We start from the raw sequence: 16,041 nt of genomic DNA on the forward strand, positions 1-16,041 counted from the left end.
TACAGTCTGCAATTCTAAAATCCATACATCTTTTGATGCTGTTTGGTGAGAGTTATCTAGGCAAACAATGCAACCTCACACAATACCATGAAAAGCAGCTTCATCCTGTTGACGTTGTGTGATGCTGTTTGTAAAGCTTAGCTACCATTTTGAAGTAGATAGACCTGAAACTTCCTGTTGTGCACAGTCGAGACCAGATTTTCCACTTCGATTGAGCTCTCTTGAGAATATTATAAAAATTGTGCCCTTTTTTATTTTTCTGATATTTAGATTATGGACTGAAATGGGAAAAGAACTTTATTTATGAAAGAAAAAGTATTGTAGAATGATTGCTGAACTTTTTAAAAGCAATTAGCCTGACACTCATTTTGAGTATTGTTTACACGGCTGCTTTTTGAAGCAGTTATCAAAGTCTAATTTGCAAATGAACTGAAACCAAGGGTGTGAATGGAACTTTGGCTGGCAACAGGACTGGTGACCAGTTATCGATAACAAAGGCCTTTTGCCTGTCAACAACTGTGACTGGTTCCCAGATGGCAGAACAGCTTGGAGGTGTAAATGTTTTGGTAGAAGTTATTGGATCTCTGCAAAAGCAGCTGTCCCTTTTTATCTGCAGTAAAAAAAATCTGAAGCTTTGAAGATAGCCGGTTTATTCCTCTTTCAAGTTGTTATAAGCTGTGTCTTTTAATAAGTCAAGGACCTTCATAAATATGAACCAGTCACCCTGTGCCTCCTACAAACAAGTTAAAATATCTGGAGAAGGAAGATTGAGATTCTGATGAGCCAAAAGATCATCTTAGCAAAGCTAGCAGCCAGGGACCACTGAACTGCATTCCCAGTCTCTTCCCTCTGCACATAACACCCATTTTTCCCCCTATCTGTGTCTATTTGTATGTGTATATAGAGTGGATGTTTGTAAGGGGTTTGGCGTTTTAAATGGTGGAGTTATATGTTGATAGTTCATAGTTCATCTGTTGCTAGGATCTATTTATTTGTAATAAATAGTCAATTTTGTTAAGTACACAAACCTGGTCTGCCCTTTCTGTCAAATGAGTCTAAAAGACAGGGAAATTGTGGAATTATGAGTACTTTTCAAATTTTTTTTAACTATTGTCACAACTCTCATAATAATAGGGGCTAGTTTACAATGAACTACCCAAGTGAAGTGAGACAATATACTTAACATAAAGTAATAGTCATAAAGATCTACAGCACAGAAAAAGGCCCTGCGGCCCATTGAGTTTGCTTCAGTCAAAAACAAACGCCTAACCATTTTCCAGCAGTGGGTCAATAGCCTTGTATGCCTGGGCATCACAAGTGCACATCTAAATACTTCTTAAATGTTATGAGGGTCTCTGCCTCTGCTACCCTTACAGGCATTAATCCTGTGAATGTAAAAAACGATTGTAAAATATGCTGAAGTCAGTAGAAATGATCAGAGCACAAAGCTGGCATGAAATAGAAATGATTGTTTGTTTGATTCTAGGAAGCCAAGTGTTAAGTATCATTGCATGCAAAGAATTATTCATTTGTCATTGCGCAGAAGGAACTATTCAGCCCATTGTGCTATACCAGTAACTGCCATACCAGTTCTATTATCGAGTGCCAATCTGCTGCCTTTTTCCCATATCCCTCTGCACCTTGTATATTCAAATAATCATCCAATTCCACCTTCAATGCCTCAATTGAAAAGCTTCCACCACATTTCCAGGCAGTGCATTCCATATCCTAACTATTCTTTTTTTGCGTCACCCCTTCTTCTTTTGCACGTTACTTTGAATCTATACCCTTGCTTTTTTTCTTTTAGGAGCTAGAACAGCTTCTCGCTATCTACACTGTCCAGCCTATTCATGATTTTGAAAACTTCTTTCAAATCTCAATCAAAACAGGGGAGGAATCTTGTGCCAAAGCCTCCCACTTCACTCGCATGTGTCCATACTACCAGATCACCAAGATATCCTGACTGGTAAAGATGAAAGCAGAATGCTTACAGTGAAAGCATTGCTGAAGAAAAATGATGAGATTTGACCTGTATTTCTGAGCCATCATTCAACTCCCCTACAAAATGGTTTAGCTCCATGTGAAGTCCTCATGGGGAGAAGTCTGAGAACTTCCTACTCTTCCACATAAACTCATTTCGTGTTGATAAGATGATGACTTGAAAGGAATGAGGGAGTAAGAGGGTGAGTACTGTTCTGGTTAGATGGGGAACAATGATAAATGTCATAAAGCACACGCTGACAAGACCTGCAACCAGGAGAGTTAATTTGCAATCAAGAGCAAGCTGTAGAAACTTGATCTCTGTGATAGCACCTTCAGAGAGGTAATCACACCACAGCTTAACAAACTGGAGTTAGAAAGAACATAAATAGGAAGGCATAGAGCATTCAGCTCAAGCCTGCCCTATAATTCAACAAGATCATGTATGAAATAAAACAAAAAGCTGCCAATTCTGGAAATCTGAAATAAAAATATATATTGCTGGAAAAGCTCAGCAGGTCTGGCAACATCTGTGGGGAGAAAACAAAACTAACGTTTTGAGTCCGATGACCCTTCTTCAGATCATGTCTGATCAGCTCTGGGCGTCAGCTCCTCTTTCATGGCAGTTCAGCAAATCCCCTGAACTCCCTGGCATTTCTAATATCATGTACCTTCTTTACATACTTTCAGTGATTAAGCCTCAACAACTCTCTGGATTTGAGAATTCTAGACATTCACTACCTCAGTTTCTTCACACCTCAGTTTTAAATGAGTGTTCCTTTATTCTGTAAATATATTCCCTTGTTCGAAATTGCCCCACTAGGGGAACCGTCTTCTCAACATCTACCCTTCAAGCTTCTGCAGAAGTGAATGAGTCCACTCCTCATTCTTTTAAGTGTAGGTTTGCTCACTTGGCTGGTTTGCAATGCAGAGTGACACCAACAACGTGGGTTCAGTTCCTGCACCAGTTTTAGTTACCATGAGGTCCTGCCTTCTCAACCTTTTCCCTTACCTGAGGCATGGTAACCCTTTCTAATTAGAGCACAGTATGATAGTGACTTTAACTTATTTACTTTTATATTCTTCTAAACATAACACGTAAAGTCCTAAACTGTTTAGATATTCTTGATAAGTCAATACTTTCATCCAGGATTCTGCCTAGTAAGTCTCTGTTGAACAGCCAGTGCATCTGGGGACCAAAACTACAAATTATTCTGGATGTGGCCTCATGAACACCATGTACAGTTGTAACAAGACTTCCCTATTTTTAAACTCCAACTTCCTAGCACTAAAGGCCAAAATTCTATTTGCCTTCTTAATTATTTGCTGCACCTGAGTGTCACTTTTTATGTTTAATGCAGTAGAACACCCTGCTTTCTCTGCTGCACTTTTTTCTTTCAAATCTGTCTCCATTTAAATAATAGGCTGCCTTTTCATACTTCCCAGTAAGTTATGTGACCAAACACTTGCCTACATTAAATGTCATCTGCCAAGTTTTTGCCTGCTCACTATACCTATCTATATCCCCGTGCAGATTCTTCATGTCCTTATCACATGTCCTCCCACCTATTTTTGCATTGTCAGCAAATTTGGATACGTGACATTCTGCACCCTCCTCCAAGTCATTAATGTAGGTAGTAAACAATTGAGGCCCTAGGACTGATCCTTGTGGCACTCCACTAGTTATCCTTTCTAACCTGAAAAAGACAAATTCATCCTGACTTTCTAACTTCTATGTGTTAAACAATCCTCAATCCATGCTAATACATTACCCCAATATTGTGAGCTCCTGTCTTGTGCAGAAGCCTTTTATGTGGTATCTTCTCAAATGTCTTCTGAAACTCCATACTTTACACCTACTGGTTCCCCTTTATCAAATCTGCTTGTTATGACCTCAGCTCGAGCAAGTTTGTCAAACCAAATTTCCCTTTCACAAAACCACGCTGACTCTTTGATTGCATTCAGCTTTTCTAAATGACTCGTAATTTATTCCTTAATAATGGAATGCAGCATTCTCCCAATGACAGATGTTTGACTAACTGGTCTGTAGTTTCCTGCTTTCTGTCTCCTTCCCTCTCTGTGACCCCCTTATTCAATCGCAGTTTTCAAATCCACTGGAACACTCCTGGAAACCAGTGAGTTTTCAAATATTTTGACTGATGCCTGCACTATCTTTGCAGCCAGTTATAAAGTTAATGTTTTCCTTAGCTCTGCAGGCTTTTAAATGTTCTTGGCAGCAGAATAAGAATATTATAACTACAATGAACAAGGCCTTTACAGAAGGCTATTGCTGGACTCCATGCGATGTGTTCAGGCGTATGATCCAGTGCCTTCTGAGCCTGAAATGCCCCATGAATTGTGAATTGTGTTGTCCAGCATGGGTAAGGAGGGCATTGGTGACGTGGGTGAAGTACCGGTGTTTTGCTGCCAATGAGATGCCACAGTGATCTGTACTGATGAGAGTACAGATGCCTCTGATCCTCTGCCTAGAGAGTTGTAATCTCCTTCAGCACTGGTTTTCAATCAGGTCCAGGCAGCTTTGCCTCCTCCTGTAGATCCTGTGCTCAGAGTAGTGCGTCCTTCTCCTCCTTTATGTTCTTTAAGCCTAACCCATGGCCTCCTGATGCCTGGCACTGTGCCCTTCCTGTGCTGCTCCTAAATCTAAAGCCTGGATTTCTGATGGTACAGCATTCATTTGCTACACCATTCACGGTGTTCAGTTGGATTCTAAACAGTCCTGCCCACTGCTCTGATTCCTGCGCAGGATGTGACAAATCCCTGAATAGGCAGAGTTCTTAATTCGGGCTGTTTGGAGGACGGCGATGCCCTTGAGGAGAGTGATATGAAAGAAAACCTAAGGGGCACTCTTGGGTATCCATCGTTGGAGATCTCCTAATACAGAAGTAGTTGCCTTAAGCAGCTCTGAGGATCTAATTGCATAGACACAAGCAAGTTCCTGGTGAACAATTGCCACATGTGTGACCATTAACATTGCTGCTGCATATCATCTAGGAGATGCCCACCACATCAACAGAGAATGCCAGCACCATCCCTTGACGTGCAGTGTCACAAATGGCGGCATCTTGCACCATCATTACTCTTAGGTATAGCATTCTCCACTCTTGGACGTTGAGATGCCTGTTAGAAGCTGGATCCACAGTTGTATATAAGTGACTGGCAACCAACCAGAGACCACATCTCCTCACATTTAGCCAAAGCCTGTACATTGTGTCCAGAGAACATATGTGCAGGGGACTGGGAGCACAGTGCCGGTGTTGGACTGGGCTGGATAAGGTCAAAATCACATGACACCAGGTTATATGGCCATCAGAAGTTCAGCAGCTTGACATTGTAGGACAAAATCACATGTGTAATTGCCACACCATCCACATCCTTCATTCACCACCCACCACTGGTGCACAGTGACAGAAGGGTGTAACATCTACAGGATAGAGTGCAGCAACTCTGTGAGGTCCTTGTCAGCTGACAGATTCTATCGCCTAGAAGGACAAGAGCATCAATCATGTTGAAGTTCCTGCACATTGCTAGTTTTAGTCAGGCACATATCATTCTGACTTGTGGAGGAGTCACAGTGCCATCACTAGCTGAGTCAAGTGCGAGTCAGTCTTTCTCAGTAATATGGGTGGATCGTAGGTTCTCAAAAATTCAGATCATCATTGTTTCCTCAAATACACCTCACCTCATCATGACTGCATTGCAGGGTAAAGTTAGATGATGTGCTGAAGTTTTTAAAGTGCTGGGAACCATAATTTCTAACTCAGACAGAAGCACCACAACATCATAACTGAAACCTCTGACACCAAGGCAAAAGGGTATTCTGGCAAGCAAAGTGCTCACTTGTCTGGAGCAGGTCTTGAACCTTTGCCCTTCTACCTCAGGAAATGATTTAAATCAGGGACTCAATACTGAATTTGGGGTGTGAGTCCTTGTTTGGCTGCACAACAGGTTAAAGTTCAATACAGTAGTTTCCCTAAGAAAATATGGAGTCCACCAGATTAAAAATTAAAAGCATAACAGCCCTTCATCAATTTGAACAAGAAATGCTTTCTCTGTTATCTGCAGAACAAACAGAATGTACTTGTGCTCCGTGGAATGCGGCTTTGTTATGATCTTTGGCTTGTTTCACATCTTGCCAACTTAGTAAACACATTCCTGTAGGCAGATCCTGTTTAAGGATGTTTAATATCAAGCAAACAAACCTGTAGCTCAACATTAATTCCAGTATAACTGCAGTATCTTTCAACATGCTCCTTCACTGGGATTCACATTCCATGATTTGCCGACATGAACAATCAAAATTCAGATGTAGCTCAGGTTAGATATCAATGAAAATTCCTTCTACAATGTCCCACCAAAAGCTTAAGGTGGGTACAGCACAGGATACAAAGGGTAAAGCTTTCTCTATTCTAACCTATCAACACTACCAGGTCAGGTGCAGCACTGATTATATTATCAATAAAGCTCCATCTATTCTCATCCGTTCAAAACTTTCACTTCATTATGTTACCCAGCATTACCAGGCCTGATATAGCACAGGCTATAGGCAGCAAGTTCCAGCAACACCATTCCATCAAATACTCCTAGGCCAAGGATAGCATGGGCTGAATAAAGTAAAACACGATTATAGGAGTCAACCATTCAGCACCTTAAGCCTGTCATGAATGAGTTTATGGCTGAATCTATCCTAATTTCATGTAATTTAACCTTGTCTTGTTTAACACTCTTTGCTCAAAAATATCTATCAATCTCAGACTTAAAATTTTTAATTGAGCTAGCATTGGCTCTTTGTGTAGTAAAAATTTCTGCACTGATACAATGCTTATTGTGAAGAAGTATTTCTAACTTCTGTCTAAACCACGTGACAAGAGAAGGTTTGCTTAAGGAATTGTAGTTAGGGGGCAGGTGAATAGGCTATATGTACTAAAGCTGGCAGAACGTATCAAACAGCTTTCTAACAGTTAACAACAAACAAGATGCTGACCATCTCCAAACTGCGCAGACTTGCAAAGCTCACGACAGTATGTCCAACATTACATATGGTTCTTCAGTTGGACAACATTTGTTGGATAATCCTGAGTATGGAAAGAATTAGAGCCAATTCAGGATTGTCAGTTGGATTTTCGTGTAGCCCACTTGCATGTACTGGAAGCTACATATTAATATAGAGGGGCCTGTTCTTTGTAGACAGAAGGAACATGTACATACACTGCACTTGTTTCAGCACGATAATTGGTGATAACCATTTACTGGTTTCTCACGGTAACGTCCTGATCAATCAGAGTCACATTGCCCAGTTAAAAACTTAAAGTATCATTAATTGGTGCATTCTCTATGACAACAAATCTACCAATCAGACTATACTTGCCAACTAATGAGCACTCATGCAATGTAAATATTGGCTTTTCCCTTGAATTGATATTTTTGTAAGATGAGTGTAAGATGAAAAATTTTGTCAAAATGTGTCTTCTTTCAGCAATACAAATAAATCTAAATCTGAGCACATGGTATATTACAAAAGTGAAGGTAGATAACGTAGGAAAGTCCAGACAAAATTGTAGATAGTGATGGATAAACAGTAATTTTGCAACATAGCAATTAACCTTGAAACTGCATTCTTGGTGCTTAATTGAGCTTGTAACTGATTGTTCACTCACAACATCTGAACATGTCATACAAAATGATAAAGCACCATACACCTTGCGTAAACATACGCTGAACCAGATTATGGAAGATAAAGGCCTGACTGAGTGTAGACCAAGTGACACAGAGGTCAAGGATCAGGCTACTTGTTCTAGTGGCCAACAATCAAAATTGGCAGCAAAATAACATATATGCCAGAAGGGACCAGCAAATGGAGGAATGCCATCATTATATGGAAAGCAGGGAAAGCCACCAGCAAATGCAAACATTGATAAAGTGTGCATTGAGGGATCCATGGATATACAAAATGATGTAAAGATCCAGAAGACTAAAAATTGCAGTGCAGACTCTGAAAGCAGACCTGGAGGTGACATGGCCTTAGGAAACTATTGCAAACTTCCAGAAGGAATTCTAATCACAGGAGTTGGATATCTTATAGTAGTAGTCAAACCAAGACAGAAAGGTCATCATTTGACAAGAACAAGGTTGATGGAACTGACTGGGAATACAATAAAAATTAGCAGGCCTTATGACTGAGAAGTTTTAGTGGCCACAAAATAAATTAGAGGATGAATTGATAAAGGATGCCAAAAAAAAAATAGTTTGAGATATGGAAAAAAAATTGATGCATACACAAGTATCAAATAGGGGATAGCAATCCTTTTCAAACAAATGGATATGCTCATAAAAAGAGCTCCCTAATGTAAAGCTAGATGAGTGGCTCAAGTAGCTTGGGAGAGAAAACCAGGTGATAACAATGTTAGAGTAGATTCGTGTACCACAGAATAAATTACCCAGAATATGTTCTAAGCTGTTTTAGCAATCTACTCCAGGGGAGTAGTAAGTCAATCAACATAAAACCTGCATTTTAACAGAGTCTAAAATTTCAAAAGGAAATATTTTTGAAACTATCTAAAGAAGGAGTTGATGTTGAAGAAAAGCTATGAAATTAAACAAGTTAAGTGGGTCAAATGATGCAGTGAGGGTGTAGTACTTTTAAGTTGAGTTCATCTCACAGGAAGTAAGCTCTGTTCAGTTTAAAGCAGATCCAACAATATTCTACTGGCATCACAAGGAGAAATTAGCACATCTTTGTGATACACTTTGATGATTTTCTGTGAGGAGGTTCTAGGGAATTTGAATGATTTGTGAAGAATTTGTGAAGAAGGGTGGCACGGTGACACAGTGGTTAGCACTGCTGCTTCACAGCGCCAGGGACCTGGGTTCGATTCTGGCCTTGGGCAACTGTCTGTGTAGAGTTTACACGTTCTCCCCATGTCTGTGTGGGTTTCCTCTGGGTGCTCCGGTTTCCTCCCACAGTCCAAAGATGTGCAGGTTAGGTGGATTGGCCAGGCTAAATTGCCTGTAGTGTTCAGGGAGGTGTAGATTAGGTGGGTTATAGGGGGATGGGTCTGGGTGGGATGCTCTGAGGTTCGGTGTGGACTTGTTGGGCCAAAGGGCCTGTTTCCACACTGTAGGGATTCTTGTGATAATAACATGAAAAGTGAGTTTAAGATTGAAAGTCAGAATTCAGGGGCCTATCAAAATACAGAGTTAAAGACAAAGCAGAAGTCAGGAGTGACTTTGAGTCAGTCTACTTGCTTATAAAGTGTTAATTACATATGGCAAATTGGCCCACATTCTAGCAGATGGTAAATTTTGCTTCAAGGAAGAAACAGACCGCTTGAGAATTTTGATTGGACAATTAAACAGATGGTGCATTTGAACTAGACCCAATACCAGTTATGATATATTGGAACTGAGTGCTGTGGTGAAATATGTGCTGTTTTGAGAGCAAACAAAATATCAAAAAAATTAAATTCATGAAAATGCACACCCTTCGCCTTTTGAGTGATCAAGATGTGAAGCTCACCCTTTTTAGTGTCCCTTCTTACGAATGGCTATCAGAGTAGGCATAGTTTATCATAATTTTGGTGGGAAAGAATTTAAAGTTTTCTGTTGGCTTGAGAAACCAAGAAAATAAAAAGTGTAGTTAAAACATGTGTTAGCTGCTGAAGCATTAGCATCAGTCAAAACTATAGACACAAGAGTGTATTTGACTAATATCCTAAAGCAAATCTTGTAGAAGGGCAACCTGAGAAAAGTTTGTCCTTGGAAAGCTATGTGGATAACCCTTCTCTTTGGGGTAATGTACCTGCAACAAAAAGTGTTGCTGATGATAATTGGCTTCGTGTGCATAAAGGAAATGTTATAAAGTAAAGAGATTTCCAAATTAAAGTAGTTTGGGATAGGTCACCACTCCATCTGCTTAGGTTGTGTGTGCACAATGCACTGGGGACAGGTTGGTTGTCAATTTCAATTTGTTAGTCACTCCATGAAGGTGACATTGAGATTGGTTTGCAGTGCTTTCCTGGGTCTCTCCGAAGACAGTGATCATTGAGTGCCAATAAATACCCACAGCTGCTTCTTACTTGCTTATGTAGACAGGTTTGATATCTGTACTTGTGCTGAGAGATCACTTTAGTGGGCACTATGCATACTTCAGTGGGGTTTGGCAAGAGATCATGAATATTTGGAGGATTGGAAAACTGATCTACATTTTGGAACTTCCTGATCCATCAAATCAACATGAGTGCTGTTTATACTGTGTTACCTTGATCTCAGAAAAGGAGCAAGATCCCCAATAGCACAAGAGCAATTGGACCTAGTCACAGAATTTGGTCATGGAGTGTAGGGTTCTGGTTTGCAATCAGTAATTTGCTGATTTTTGGGTGGTTCGAAGCACCCCCAGATCCCTGCTTCTGACACTGGACTTATTTCAGGGAATGTGAAATGAAGAAGGCAGTAGACAGGTGTTTCAGGGCAAAAGAATCTCTGCATTTATTAAATACAAGAGGTGAGCATAATACAAAAAAAGACAAATGTGATAAACAGTGAAATTGACACAATCACCTGTATCGAGGACAGTAATTGAATACACTATTAAATTAAATGCAGGTTAAACACTACTAGAAGCTAAACAACAGTTTTAATCATAGCAACTTTAATCAGGCCTCCTATCCTTGGGGTCCCTGCACTGTCGCCACCCACCTTCCCCTCCCTGCTAGCTAGGTCGGAAACTTTGGGGTCTCAGGAGTTTCAGCTCACCACTAACGAAAACACAGTTTTAAAGTGCGCCTGGTTACTGAGGTTCTTGCTATCAGTTCTCTTGGTTCGGAACAGGCCAGCGTCTGGAAGCTCTTGTTTGAATAGCACTTGGTTGGCTTCCCTCCTCTCCAGTGTACTTTGTTGCAATAATGCTCTTGGTTTGACTTCTTGATTTAGCTTCTCTGTTTGGCCTCTTTGGTTCTTGGTTCCAAGCTGCTTGTTGGGGCTGGAAGCCTGTGGGGAAGCTCTTTCTGCAGAAGCTTGTTGAAAAAGGCTCTCTCTCCTCAGGTCAGATCAGGGCTAGCAGTTATACTGACTGTGTACCCCATTATCTCCCCTCAAATCTGTGTTGCCATTGTGTTTCTGGTGTTCCTTTGAGGCCAGTTGGCTTGCTGATAGTTAAGAGTGTATGTGAGTGTATCTTGATTGAAATTGAATGTCCAGTATCTCTGGGGCTCCATACTATCTGCATTGTAGCCTGAGGTGTAAAAATTAGTTACAGCGCAGAGTGTTAGGTTTGGTTAATTGTTCTCTTAGAGTGGAGGTATAAATTGAAATTTCAGGTTGAACAGTTGTCTCAGACAGAAATCATTCTGGGTCCATGTGTATTTGTTGCAGCCTGAGCTCAGGATTTTGTCCAGTATTTTAGATATTACAGAAGTCCAGGGTCTTGTCAAGTATTTTAGATGATGGGGATTTTTTTGTTACCTTGGATCTCAGAAAAGGAGCAAGATCACCAATAGCCAAAGAGAAATGGGACCTAATCACAGAATCTGGTCACAGACCTGTAGCTCCACAGTGGAGGGAAATCAACAGAGAGGCATATCTCTAGCTTAGGATGGCATGATGTTAGTCAGAATAAATGGTGGGAAGGAAAGCGGCAGATTTTCAGCTCTGATGCCTTCCCACAGATACAGTGATCATTGACATGTACATTGTAATTAAGGCATATATTGATAACCTGCCAGTATTTGTCACCTGTAAATCTTCGATGTGCAGCTGATATGAGCCCCAGAAAGAATTTTATATTGGTGTGCTCATGATTCCCAGGGATACAGTCCATCTGGAATCTACCTAGCACGAACGAATGGCAAGTCTGTTTTCCCGATTCAAAGTTTATATTATAGAACTTAATGGAAAAGTATTCAATTCATTGGAATTCTAAGTAATCAAGAAGAAAGTATTTACATGAATGCAGCTCCTTATAATATCAGGAATGTGACAAAGTCATTTGCAGTTAGAGAATTATTTGAGAGGGGAATCATTTTTGTTAGGCAAGAGGATAAACGTGTACTTCCTTTTCTATATAACTTACTGTCTTTTATTGCAGTTGTTTCTTCACAATATTATAGTGTTTTGCAGCCATTAAAATACTCTGCTGCATCCACTTTGTGCTCAACAAGGCTGCACAAACATTAATGAGGTAATGAGTAAATTTGTCTGCTGTAGCTGTTGGCTGAGGGATAATTATTGGCTGGAACAGTAACGGAACCCCAACACTTTGCTTTGAGTAGTGTCTAATATCACTTGGAAAAGTATTCTGTTAATACGTTATCCAAAAACCAACACAACTGATAGTACAGCACTTTCTCAGTGCTGCATGCAGTACCAGCCTAGGTTCTATACTCAAGTCTATGTATTAGGACTTGAAGCCACAATCTTTTGAAATAAAGGTGACTAAGTTGTGACCACTCAATACTAGCTTGTAATTGAGGTAATTTTATGAAATTGTATTCATAGGAATGCATGTTGGAAATTTGAGCATATATTGCCACTGTTTCCCATTCGTTAATTTTGGTGAATTATTAGGACATATTTCTGGCATGTGAGGCACTCACCTGGTTGTTCTATTGTTACTAACAATCAATCATTCCTAAGACATGACTTCAGAACAGGGTCTGTATTGTTGCATAACAGCTGTTAGCTCTTGCAGAAAGCAACTTCCAGTAGAACAAAGGGAACATCTAAAGACTATGTTTGAGTCGGATGAATATTAGAAATGTCCAATTCCTATTTTGGATGTGGGTTTTGGTGGGAATGTGAATGTTCTGTAAATAATGAATTGGGCTGATGAAATTAATAACTTTGCCGGGGAAGCAGTGGCATAGTTGTAATTTCACTGGAGAAGCAATCCAAAACCCCATACTTATGTTCTGGGGAACATGGGCTTGGACCACAACATGGCAGATTGTGAAATTTGAATTAACTAAAAATTTGGACTTCTATAACAATGCCACTATAATGACAACCAGTAACCATTGTTGTCAGCCGTTCCTGGTCTGGTCTGTCGGTGAGTCCAGATCCACTGCAATGCGGTTGACTCTTAACTCCCTTCCAGGCAATTAGAAATGAGCAATAAGTATTGTTTGAGCCAGGGACAACCACATACCATGAATTAATTTAAAAAAAAGCAATAATTTTGATAGCAGTAGTGATAAAATGAACTGAGGGGTAACAGTAGCAGGATAAGGTTAGGAAAGAAAGGATGCATCCAAGTTTTGAGCTTGCCTTAGCATTCATTTATTCTGCATTCACCATTGCCATGACCCACTCAGGCACATGGTAAAGATTGCAGTTTTGGAAATGACAAGCATTTGAAGAAAAGGACCCCTTTTAGCTTTGATCCTCAAAAGTTGCACCCTATCCTCTACCCAACTAGATTTTTCACTATTATGAAACTATTCCACAAATATCTTCCTGACAGAGGTACTCCTGACGGATAGTAACACCATGTGTGAGCACCCCAACGACCCCTCCCAAATGAGAAACTAGAATATTATTTACAATGCACACTCGGGAACCTACTGGTTACAAAGGACAGAAGTTTTGCGCATCATCCAAATGGCACATTAATCTTTGCGTTCCACAGCGCAGTCAAGCATTGCGCTTAACCTTGACTCCAGTAGTTCAGTGAATATATACCCAGTTCTTTCCTTTGAAAATTTCAACATGTTTATAATCACCCTCTCTTGCTCAGACTCATTCCTTTCTCATTTATTCTGTCATGGCTGCAGGTATCATTGGATATCCTCAAACCCATTCTCTGTGAAAGAAAAATAATGTAGTCATTACATTTCTTAAAGGATGGTTGTTTAAAGGAAGACTAGTGCATATATGATACCTTTCTATGTTAAATAACCTCCATCCATCATCCATTAATATAATCATTGTTTCTCATAATATTAAAGACCTCCTTCATCCTTCTGTTCCCCAGCTCGTGTTAATATGGAACAGAAACCAGAAGTTCAAAAATGCAAGGCCTTTTTGTGCAAACTGAAGACACAGTCTAAACAGTTTTCTTTTATCTCATGGATAACCTTCAGAGTTGCTTACCTGGCTAATTGGATTTTTTTGTTTCAATGTCTGTGCAATTTAAGCCATGCACTTTACTGAGTAGTGAAGGCTGCATCCAATCTCCAACGTATGCACATTAAAAATAATTATGATCACTTAAGCTTTCTTTGGAAAGATTAAATTGGCCTTCACATTTGGAACATTGTAGTACCATATTGCACTGCTGAGCTGCTCTAATGTACCTCTGTCAGGAAGTTATTTGTGGAATAGTTTCATAATAGGGAAAAATCTAGTTGGGTAGAGGATATGGTGCAACTTTTGAGGATCAAAGCAAAAAGGGGTCCTTTCTTTCAAATGTTTGTCATTTCCAAAACTGCAGTCTTTACAACGTGTCTGAGTGGGTCATGGCAATGGTGAATGCAGAATAAATGAATGCCAAGGCAAACTCAAAACTTGGATGTGTCCTTTCTTTCCTAATCTTATCCTGCTACTGTTACCCCTCAATTCATAGTGTCTTCAATGCTATGATTCCCACTTGTCATCTTGGCTGTGCCAACATGTACCTGAGAAGGTTTCAGATCTGACAAACACAGAAAGATCATTAGCACAGAGAAGGCCATTGGCCCATTGTCATAGAGTCATGGAGTAATACAGCGTGGAAACAGGCCCTTTGATCCAAACTGGTCCGTGCTGACCGTGGTGCCCACTTAGCAAGTTCCAATTGCCCGCATTTGGTCCATATCCCTCTAAACCCTTCTCATCCATGTACCTAATCAAATGTTTTTTAAATGTTGCTGTTGTACCTGCCTCAGCCACTTTCTCTGGCAGCCCATTCCATATATGCACCACACTGTGCGTGAAGAAATTGCTCCTCAGGTCCTTCTTAAATTTTCCACCTCTCACCTTAAACCTACTCCTTCTAGTTCTCAATTCCCTATCCCTGGGAAAAAGACTATGTATTCATCCTATCTATGCCCCTCATGATTTTATGCACCTCAATAAGGTCACCCCTCAATCTCCTACGTTCCATGAAATAAAGTCCTATCCTGGCCAACCTCTCCCTACAACTCAGCCCTACTAGTCTTGGCAACATCCTTGTAAATCTTCTTTGCACACATTTCAGTTTAACTATGTCTTTCCTATAACAGGGTGACCAAAACTGTACACAATACTCCAAGTGCAGCCTCACCAACGACTTATATAACTGTAACATAACACCCCAACTCCTTTACTCAGTGCCTCGACCAATGAAGGCCAGTATGCTAAATGCCTTCTTCATCACTGAGTACCTGTGACGCTGCTTTCAACGAACTATGTACTTGTACTCCTAGATCCCTCTGTTCCACAGCATTCCTCAGGACCTTACCATTTACTGTACAAGTCCTATCTTTCAAGCTATTAAAAAAAACCAATTTGATCCAATATGCCAGCTCTTGCTCCCCAGCCCTGTTGGTTGGGAATCAGGATGTGCAAAAATTCAAGATTAGAGGAACCCACAGTTCTCTGAAGATTGTAGCAAAGGGGGAGGTTAAAGAGGCTGGGGACAGGGGGAGATAAGGTTATGGAGAGATTTGAATACAGGATACAACTTTTAAATTTGATGCTTTGCCAGACAAAGAACCAGTGTTGATCAGGGAAAATAAAGCAGTTACATGGGTTGTGAATGATGGACTTTCCAATGGAGGGGAGGAACTATTATGCCTAAAGATGCATTATGGAACTGATACTTGAGGAATTAGAAAAAAATGCAGGAGCAAGACATAAAAGAATTTTTGAAGATTTGAACAAAGGTGCTAAGATGGCATATGAAAACAATCTGTATAGTGGAAGTGCACCTATAGTTTTTTTCAGGATTTTGATTCTGTGACAGTGATTGGCAGTGTATATCCAAAGCAGGAAAGTATATGCCTTGGAGGCAATTCTAGAGTGATAGCGTATCATAGTATACATATTGCTTTGCCTTTCCACGATAGAGGTCCTTGATAAGTTGGTGCAGTA

This window comes from Rhincodon typus, chromosome 28, assembly GCF_021869965.1.
Source record: "Rhincodon typus isolate 14 chromosome 28, sRhiTyp1.1, whole genome shotgun sequence".
Lineage (NCBI taxonomy): Eukaryota > Metazoa > Chordata > Chondrichthyes > Orectolobiformes > Rhincodontidae > Rhincodon > Rhincodon typus.